Source organism: Myxocyprinus asiaticus, chromosome 12 (genome assembly GCF_019703515.2).
Source record: "Myxocyprinus asiaticus isolate MX2 ecotype Aquarium Trade chromosome 12, UBuf_Myxa_2, whole genome shotgun sequence".
Classification (NCBI taxonomy): Eukaryota; Metazoa; Chordata; class Actinopteri; order Cypriniformes; family Catostomidae; genus Myxocyprinus; species Myxocyprinus asiaticus.
The window spans coordinates 17,181,101-17,188,970 of NC_059355.1; the positions used below are offsets into that span (position 1 = coordinate 17,181,101).

Below are 7,870 nucleotides of genomic sequence, written 5' to 3' on the forward strand. Positions count from 1 at the left end.
GACCACTTGGTCCAGAAAACAGTTCGCCAGCTTCAGATGCACACGTCGCCATCGTCCAAAAATCCAGCAGAGACGACGACTCAAATAAGAACAATTACAGGGCATGGGTAACCATGGGTTGCCCTTCAGGGTACTATAGTCATTGTAAATTTGCAATCCGTTCTTATCAATAACACTTTGCACGCTTTAGGGACTTATTAGACAACTTATGCGTGTATCGTTAGAGATCTAATGCAGGACCTCAGGGAAATTAGCTCCTCAGTCAACAGTCTGAGTGGTGGATGGCTTCCAGCTTACCTGGTCTCCCTAGACCTTTTCGAACAAATCCTTAGATCTGCTACTAGCTCCATTGTGCAACCTTCACAGATACACAAGGCATACAATTTTGGCATTGAAATTTCAATCCATGTAAATCCTCAGAACCTCAAAATAGGATTTATCCTCAATCTACCGTCATAGGCAGAATATACATAGACTAAAATCTGTATTTAATGTTGGTTTTCAGAGAAGTAATGCACACATTCACCTCAAAACACCACCAACACTCGCCGACCATGATGACGACCCCTCGCTCTACCTTATCTCTAACATAAACGTGTACCAAGACAGAGAAGATTCATTGGGTTTGTCAAAACGCAATCCCTTTGTTAGAGAGGTGTCTAACTACCTCCCTGAAAAAGTGTCATGGTAGAATGTCCTCAAAGATGAAGGAACAGAGACAAAGGTAGAGCGAGCAGGCAATCGCTGGCTCTTTAACACCAGCCACCGAAGTCGCACTACTGATACAGCCACTGTATAAGGCTGCCAAACCAAACGGTGTTCTTAATGGTTCCCCAAAGAGCCACCATGCATATTGACGATATTGTCCTCCATCATATCAACGTCGACAAACATGACGCAGAAATTGAGATCAATGGACGCATTTAGAGGTCATAGCCTCAACGTTGATGACATCTTTCAACAGCAGCTTCAGGCTGAAGGAATGAAATTAGTGAAGTTCAGTCTCAAATCGACTGGCTTGACCATTATATTTTCTAGTCACATAAACAGATCGTCATCTTTATGAGAACACCCTATCAGTTTGGTTGCCCTCGTCCTCCTTAGTGGTTGGATAATCGCAATTATTGCACACACCATGTACAGGTACATTCAACACCTAGAGGCCAGACTGGACACTTCTCATACAGCCGCGTTTTACACTCCAGTCTGAGCCCATCCCACAAGTTAACCCCATCATTTCCAAGGATAAGCCTTTTAACCTTTTAACCCTCCTTTCCTCTAACATTTTGCTCCTAGTAACCAATATCAGGTTCTACTTTGATTTTGTGTTATGACCAAAGAACAACGAAGGTACAGGTAACAGGTGGCTCTTTGTGAGATGCATCGGGTCCTGGTAATGCAAGCGTATCGGTGTCACTGTCCCGATCACCCTGTCTAAATATGGTTAAACATTTTTGTAAAACAGATGTGTAACACTTGGCCTTCTCATGACCAAATTGTCTTTATACAAAATATTTCTTATAGCAACATCCAGATCGTTTTCCATGGTTTGTTGAACAGATTCTCGTGCATTGGACCTCTTTAGTTTATCTAACTGGTTTTGAGGGACTAAAACCATCTCAGAATACTCCATCTTCAACATTGTTTAGACGTTATCAGACTGGATATAAAGGGTACGGCTATTCTCAAGTGGTAGAAGAAATCCTCTGATCTGGTTGATCATGTGTTTTTTTTCTAGACACACCAATCTTTTTATTGGCAATGTATTTGATTTCAGTTTTTCTCCTCTTCAACCGACGGTGTTGCTGTGTTGTTAGCGGAATTGTGCCTTAGAGAACATTAAGAGCGACCTCACTCTATGTTAAAATGAGTTTGTCAGATGCTGATTGCAAAATAAGACGCTTTGGGGTTGCTTTAAATAAAAATTTTAAAAGGGGGAGGTTTCTAGATAGTCTAGCAGACATTTTACCAACTCACTGTTTTCTTTTTTTCATGAAAAACTACAGGTCTGTTATTTTCAGGACGAAAATATTCAGGGGGTTTTGCTTTATAGTCTATCATGAGGTACCCAAAAGGCTGACTGATGGCATCTTGATAGCACTCCATAAAATATTTTGTGTTTCGGGGTACATTTGTTTTCCCAGCACATTTATCTTGATTGTTATCACGCGGATTCTTAAACAGTATTAAATAATTTTTATTCAAACTGATGGTTCTGCTGGATTTACCTTGGAAAAATAAATTATTTACAATATAAACAGCGCTGAGTTTCTATGGTGAACATATTGCGTAAATAACTTCACTACTTCAGAGTTTCCACTTGCCTCTTTCATCATGTCATCAGTTATCAACAGATTAGTTTTATTGACAAGTCGATAGTAAATTATCATCATGCAGAGATTGCGGTATTCCACTAATTTAATGTCACACAATTTTTACAATTCATCATACAATATTTGCATCAGTCATAAATGTACACAATGTTTACAGTCTTTTTAGAAATCATATTTGCAGCATTTTCTATATTTAACGTCATACTGACAGCCAAATATGATGTGAGCAATGTCTTCTGGGTCTTTTAAAAGCTTAGAAGTAATTAGGTTTTCCCTCATCGATAAACGCCCCCACAGACTATTCAGCCACAATTTGTTGATAGACTGGGTTTGTAGTGCTGTGTTGAGACAGATAGTTTCAGTTTAATACCCTCTTTTTTAAACTAATCATCGATATAGGCCTTTTTGTCCTCCTTAGTGACTACGTGAGAGGGGAAATGTGAAGCCTCCTGTTTAAACTTCAGAAAGGCCTTTTCCGATATCTCTGCAAAGTGCCATACCTCTGAGACCACTTCAGCATAACCCTTCTCAACTTATACGCTTATAACAATTCAGTGCTCACCCACCACCCTGAGATAGACATCTTCTCACCTTTATGTGTACATTGTCTTGTTTCTCAGCACAGACTCTGATTCACTCTGGGGTTCAAAATCCTTGAAAATTATTTCAGGATGTCCAACCGGGTAGCTTTTTCGATCCTGGCAGTAAGGATAAAGACTCATGAAATCAACATTTCTGATGATCTCATTTTCTGCAGTTTTGTGGTACAACTTGTAAGTATTTGTACGCCCCCCAAAAGAGTGCATCCGTGGCTTCAGTCTCTCAGGTGCCGAATAAGTTGTCATAAACGCAACTGCATGAGGGTCAGTTTGCTTAATATTCTTCCATGCACATTCGTACATCACCTCAACGTCTAAACAGTACGCCTTCTGCAAAACCTCAATCTTCTCATTAAAATGAGCACTCCAAACGGTATATTTGACAGGGGATTGGCATAATTTCTAGAGCATTTCGCATACCTTTTTTTTCGTAACAGCAATCCAACAAATTATCCTCCAAATTTCACTTCACCATGATTTATAGCGTTGAGGAAGCCTACGCCACGGTTTTATTTTTTCACATATTCAAGCTACTCAGTAGAGATGTTTGAGAATGCTTTATACTGATTGACGTATTATGTGTCAGAGCCAGTGTATTTCTAGGGAGAAATTGGGTCTTGAAAGTCCTCAAACAACAACTAGCAAGGGTCACGTAGCTGTGTGCACCGCAGGAACTCTTCTCTAAATATAATACATTCTTAACTCAATACAACGACATCATTCATGCAATAAAGGCCAAGACTTTGCCATCGAGAAGAATTTGTAATGCAGAAGACTCCAGAAGAAGGAGTAAGAATCAATAAAACGCTGCCTAAAAGTCTAATTCATTAAAATGATTCTACACCCCTGCATCCAGCATTGCAAAAATACTCAAGTATTAAAAAGTTGTTGAACTTTTTTTTTTGAAAAGTTGTGTAATTTTTGTATCTCGGGTGTCTAAACCTACAAACAAGATGTCTCACACAGCCCTCACCTCCACATTCAAATTTCTCACCATCAAAAGACATGGCGCAAATTTAATTACCAATATGCTTTCCATGATCACAACGTGTTTCAAATTCATAGAAAATGTAACGATTTCCTTGGGAGTGGTAGGCTGTATGAAACACTCGTGTTGACCCTACGGCTTACATCATCCCCGCAATGTAAACACATCATTTGGATAGTTATGAGGGTTGGGTTTTTTTGTAGCAGTGTGGTAGCATTTACCACATTAACGGTACACGCTACATCATCCGTAGGGGGTACTATTTTATGGGCTTTAAAACAGTATCTATATTTGCAATAGCGCAAACAGTCCAGATAGTGTACTTGCACTAACATTCAGAGCATACATATTTACAGTCATGATTCTGTCTGCTCGTATATCCTGAGTAAAAGAAATCGCACACATATGCTTTCATATTCTTTATAATGTAATAATGTGAATTATGAATGTAAAGATGTGCTGTTTTGGGGTGTGGTTCATCAGAAGTTTTATATTTCTCTAAATTTCCATCACTTCCCAGCAAACATTCCGAGGACATTCCGAACGTTCGCTACAAGTCCAGTTTTCGTCCGGGCCAGAGTTTGCGACCGTCCCTCATCTGACTTTTCCATTACAACACATGCAAAATCCATTCGCAAATGTGTTCCCTTTTATCATTAGACCTGACACCTTACCATTTAGACAAAGGAAAAATTAAACTAAAATATAAATCCATATTCGATTTAACCATAAGGGGATATTCCTTTAAAACATCCCTTAAATTAACTGTGATAATGGTTTTCATGTAGAAACCATGCTTTGTTTTGCAGCTTGACATTACTATGGTTTTGGTTTTGTGGTTGCTATGGTTTTATTAATAAAAATAATAGTTACTATGGAACAAATATTATTTTCCTTAATACTGGTTTAGAAACTACTCAATATTCTGTAAAACATGGTCTTTATATTGATCCTTATTATATTACAAAGATCCCACTTAACCTGCTTATATTTGTACTATAATAATCCTATTGTATTTTTTAAAAAAATAAAAGAACTGACACCTTGTAATTTTTTCATTAAATAATTTTTCCCAACGTGACTATATATGACTTTTAAATATTGTCAATTAAATGTGTTATTTATTATCTAAATTATAATAATTCATGCAATAGTGAAAAAATCCACCATTGTGAAGTTATATTTTATCTGATTAAATATAAAGTGCCAATACTGATACATTTATTTTGATTAATATGACATAGTATAAGTGGTTATTTTTCATGCGGAGTCTTTGCATGCTCCCATATATGAAGTACTGTGAAATAAATAACTGTCTTCATAGCAAATATCCACACAAGCACATTAAATAAAGGAAAAACAAACTTCAATGTACAGCTTAAATGGAAAACTCCTAAGACTTTTATTATTGCTAAGGGTTCAAAATGCAAGTAAACAGAAATGCAGAATGATAGATGCTGAATCAGATGCAAGCAATGACAGCAAATGCAGGAGAGGCCAAACAGGACGGAAACGAGTCCAATGCTGAAATTACTGGAAAAGAAAAATTAAAAAGTTACAGGTAAGACATACATCCTCATGTAAACTTGGACTGTATCTCATTCTACACCCATTATTTAAACTTGCAAACTGTTGGTCAGGCTGCAAATAAGTAGCTTCAAAACAGTATTACTATGAATGAAAACTTTAATACAGTGAAAAAGACACACTATCAACGTCACATAAATATATGTATATTAATAAAATTGGTTTCACCCTTCCCACCTTACAATTTCTCCTACATTCTTTTGAATGTTCATTGAATAAAATAAAATATTAGATGCCATGAGTGTACCTTCTAACATCATTTTCACATTTTAATGGCCGTGGAATATTAAGCAATGTGATAACATGAAATTAAAAGTTACATTATATGGCCATGCTATTGTCAAGTAATGGTTTGATGTCATACACAACAGCGCTTTGCATGTATGAGAGTTGGCTGTCTGATATTTGCTGCAAGCGTTTTATAAATCGACCAATTGGTGTGCGAGAAGGCGGGAGTTACAGAGAGCAATGCATAATAAAGTATTAGCCAATAAGCACATCATAATGAAACTAAAGCGGAATCCAACACATTTTTGCAAATTAAGAAATCCCAGCTGGCTGAAAAAGAGGACATGCCTAGGCAAAACTGTGTAAAATAAATGCATGTACTTATTCGTAATATTTTTGCAAATAATGCAAAGAAAATTAAAAAGAAATGAATTTAAATATTAAAATAATTGTTTCAGTGTCTTAAGTAAATCATGAATGAATGAATGGTGTCATGATACTGTGACTACCCTTGCAGGCTCACTATTGGCTGAATCAAAGGTTATGGCTCTATGTCATAATGCCTCGAAGCGGCCATATGCGACTTAATGGTGCGTACTCAGTGCACTAATGCCTCCAGTTCCATATGGCTTATAAACCTCAGCTCAAGCCTTCCCCAGATACCGATCAAGTTGCCTAATCTTTTTTTACTTTTTAAACTTCTTTTTTATCCATAGCCAGAAGCTCCCCTTCTCAGCTTCTTCTTATTAACAATAATTTATATTCCCTTATTAATAATTAATTATAATTATTCAAACATTGTAACCAGGAAAATTTACACTGAATGTGAAAAATTATATGTGGTTGAAAAATTATCTATTTTGACTCACATGGCAGCATGGTGGCCTGCAATCTTCCATTTTTATGATGGGATTCAGCAACTGTGTCTCCACAAACAGGACGTTTCATAGTCAGCCTTAACGTCTGGAGTAAACAGCAACATGCCTCCCTTTAATAGGGAACCCATCAATAGAAAACATATATTTGTTACACTTTGATGAATTTTCAAGCTGTATAATACATAACAATTAAAATTCAGCAAAACTAAAAGCAATATGCTGATTTCAATTATGACATTTCATGGTTACGTACCCATGTTATCAAATTCTGTCTGTCTAGTATGTAGAAAGGAAACAAGTTGTGTTCTAACAGGAAAGATGAAAGCATAGCTTTGGAATGACGTCTCGCGCTTGATCCTTCAATTGACACAACGGCTGTTGGTTGAAAAGCTCCTACTGATTTAATCTTTTTTCATATAAATTGCGTGTATTTTGTAGTTAATTTTTAAATAAGTTAGTTATTTCGTTGTTTTCTTTATTGGTTAAGTTATAATTACCATATAGCTACATTATATTAGTTATAATGTAGCTAAATATAAATAAGTTATATTTAGTATAGGTTATGGTTTGTAGTTTATTCAGTGTACAGTTAGATAAGCTATTCTTAAGTGTTCGTTTATAAGATTTGTTAGTTTATACAAGGTTTGTAGCTATATTTGATTGTTTAATTGTTTGCGTAATATAGATATTAGATATCGAAGGTTAAGGTTTGTAGTTCTCGTATATTAGTAATTTTTAGATTACACCAATGTCTCCGCGACAACTGGGCACATACAGTTACATTTGTGGTGAGTAAAAGTATTAATACATTAACCTTTCGAGATTTCTTGCTCGTGACGAACAGGCTGTCGAAAGAATTGATCCTTAAATAATAGAAAAGCAAACATTTACTGTCGTGACAATTAAACACATTATAACTTTTGAATTATGCACCAACAAAAAAAAAATCTTACTTTTCAAATGGTTTTCTGTCCCCGTAGTATGCCAGCCGTGCTGTGTGCATAATATAGGCGGATATGGCCCAACTTCCTATTCTCCTGTGGGTATACTGGCGGGCAGCACACTATATGCATGCCGTCACCTATTGTACTGGAGTTTAATCAAAATGGGGTATAGTATTGAATACCGTGGCAAACACACTGAAAAGTAGTCATTTAAGTAACAAATACAAGTAACTTTTGGGCCATATCTCAATTATAATTCGACCACTTATTCTTAAGGTCCAGTAGCCTGTGTAGCCTGTGCTGCCCGTTGATT

General features: G+C 36.5%; 1 long non-coding RNA gene across 2 annotated transcripts; it reads right to left on the reverse strand.

Annotated features, from left to right (window-relative positions):
• Positions 1-5,300: 5,300 nt before the first annotated feature.
• LOC127449069 (uncharacterized) lies at positions 5,301-7,619 on the reverse strand. 2 transcript variants are annotated; one of them, XR_007898655.1, is made up of 4 exons: positions 7,567-7,619; positions 6,867-7,476; positions 6,605-6,723; positions 5,301-5,453 (listed from the first exon to the last, which is right to left on the reverse strand). It is a non-coding gene; the product is annotated as an uncharacterized LOC127449069 (long non-coding RNA). The 2 variants fall into 2 exon arrangements; XR_007898654.1 differs by having other exon boundaries at positions 6,605-7,476.
• Positions 7,620-7,870: the final 251 nt, after the last annotated feature.